The following is a 2,556-nucleotide window of genomic DNA, read 5'->3' as shown; positions in this document are numbered from 1 at the left end:
ACATATTAGTTGTACATTAAGTACAACTACTTAATATTTTTGGGGGGAGGGTCCGGTCGTGGGGCCTGAACTCTGGGCCTGGGCGCTGTCCCTCAGCTCTTCAGCTCAAGGCTAATGTTTTACCACTTGTGCCACAGCACCACTTCCGGCTTTTTTCATTTGCTTATGTGGTGCTGAGGAATGGAACTCAGGGCCTCAGGCATGCAAGGCAAGCGCTCTACCACTGAGCCACCTTCCCAGCCCCCTACTTAATATTTTTAAACGGACAAAATACCAGAGTAAACATAACTCAATGTAAACTGCATAACTATAAGCACAGCAACTAAAGACATTGTAAAACAGAAAGATAGCCCTAGTTCATGAACTGCCTGAATAAATGTTGAGGGGGGAAAAAACTACAGGTAAAATACGATTTTTTTCAAATCCCAAGGCCATATGTCACAAAAATATTATCAATGCTAAAAGTTCACAGCGACATGTCAGTCACTAAAAAATACGTGGAATCCTGAAAGGAACAATACTGGATGTTTCACTATGCTGTTGTGCCCAGGTCGCAGGACCCCACCAAGAAGACCACCGAGAGTCACACTCTACAGCTGTTTTAAGGTTTTATTTAGACGGTCTGCAGCTCAGGCCTCGTCCTACACTCCGACACAGCGGAGCCTAGGAGGAGAGCCCCGAGCTAAGGATTCACAGAGCTTATAAAGGCTCACAACCAGGTGTTTGGATCACCACCACGTGTTGCCCTGCTAGCTGAGATAAACAAGCAACAAATGGTCACTGCCTCATAACCCTTCAATACGAAACGTTTAATTCTTCCTTCAAAAAGTTCCCAGGTTCTCTCTGCAGGCTTACTTTAAAAGAACTACCAGTTCTTTCTCACCATGTTTTGCTATTGAGGAAAATAATGAAACCTCAACTTCCTGAATTACAGTAGTATGAGAGCAAGTCTGTAGCAATACTCCCTGAAATATGACACTATGTCTGCCCAGATTGGGTCGCTGCTAGAACTCTGCAATGCTCCCAGGTAATGGTGAACAATGGAGACAGGTGAAATGATTTTTGGCTTCCATTCTCTCATGTTTAAGAAATGTGAACTTCCAAATGGTACCCTCTCAGCCTGATGGAGAGACTCACCCCTTGCCCTTGGGTAGTCTTACTGATGGTCTGCCACTTGGGACTGCTTGGAGCTGATCTCACAATATGGCTTGTATGTTATCCCAAAGTAGAGGGAATAGATGGACATGAATGAGCCCCTGACCCCAGGACACAGAGAGTCAGACATGTCAAAAGAATCTACAACTCACCAGCCAGATTATCAGCAAACACGATCATTATGGTGACACTGTGATCCTACCATGTGTAGTAATGAATTATGGTGACGTTCTGTGACAGTCTGGGTTATGAACAGTGTGATGTCATACCAGCAGCATTTCATACTAGACTCATCCGCTGCCCTTTTTCGTGTCGCCATCATTTCTGGTTTGAGAGTTAATTTTTTCAGATAACCAGGTATTTTCCTTGTTGGGTGTGGTTTGTCTTTTCATTGATCCTTGACACAAATCTGGTGTAACTTGGGAGAACTGTGCACACAAGGCCTCCCTCGAATAGAACCTTTGGACATGCCCACGTCTGAAGCCAATGTATGCAACACCGCATATTGTCCCCAAGCCTACCATGAGAGAATTCTTTATGCCAACAATGGGAAATGGGAAAGGGTGCTGTTTCTCCCCTTCAAGGCTAATGCTTATTCCAATGGGCATCCCAAAGCCTGAACAAAATAAGATCAAATTTTTTATCCCTTTCTAAAAGCACAAGAAATAATAGTTATGTAAATGATCCTGAGGTTTGCTTAGGCCTGGAAAGATACATTCTTGAATGAATGAAATGTTTTAAGGCCTCATTAATGTCCACCTTGGTTGCAATTGACTTCATCTCAGCTGGTGCTTAGCAATTTTCCCTGTCTTGAACTTAAGGTCAAAGCAGGAAACTTTTCTCTATACTTTTTTGGGTTTTTTTGGTCGGCCTTGGGGCTTGAACTCTGGGCTTGGGCACTGTCCCTCAGCTCCTCAGCTCAAGGCACGCCACTTCCGGTTTTCTAGTGGTTTACTGGAGATGAGTCTCATGGTGTTTGCTGCCTGGGCTGGCTTTGAACGATGATACTCAGATCTCAGCCACCGGCGCCCGGCTCATTATACGTTTTCACACCATCAACTACTGGCCTCTGACAGTATTATGTATATTTCATCTTTAATTCTACTCTTCTTGTGTTCCTTGATGGCCCAGCAATGTGTGTAACAGCTTGAACTTCCAATTTAAGCATCCTTATTATGGATGTCAAAGGAGCAAATGTAGTTTACTATTTCCAAATGTTCACCTAGCATAGAGTACAAATGATATCTGGCCTAGAGAACTTTCTAGAATTCTGACAAAACATATGGCTGAATCAATGTAAAAGGAATGTTTTGCTCAGATTTGGATTTTCTGTGCATCCTTGTCTGTTGGGCCAGGCCTGATGCGTTTAGGCCTGTGGTTAAACCACACAACACTGGACAG

Source organism: Dipodomys ordii, unplaced genomic scaffold (assembly GCF_000151885.1).
Source record: "Dipodomys ordii isolate 6190 unplaced genomic scaffold, Dord_2.0 Scaffold108, whole genome shotgun sequence".
Classification (NCBI taxonomy): Eukaryota; Metazoa; Chordata; class Mammalia; order Rodentia; family Heteromyidae; genus Dipodomys; species Dipodomys ordii.
This window is presented reverse-complemented; position numbering follows the sequence as displayed.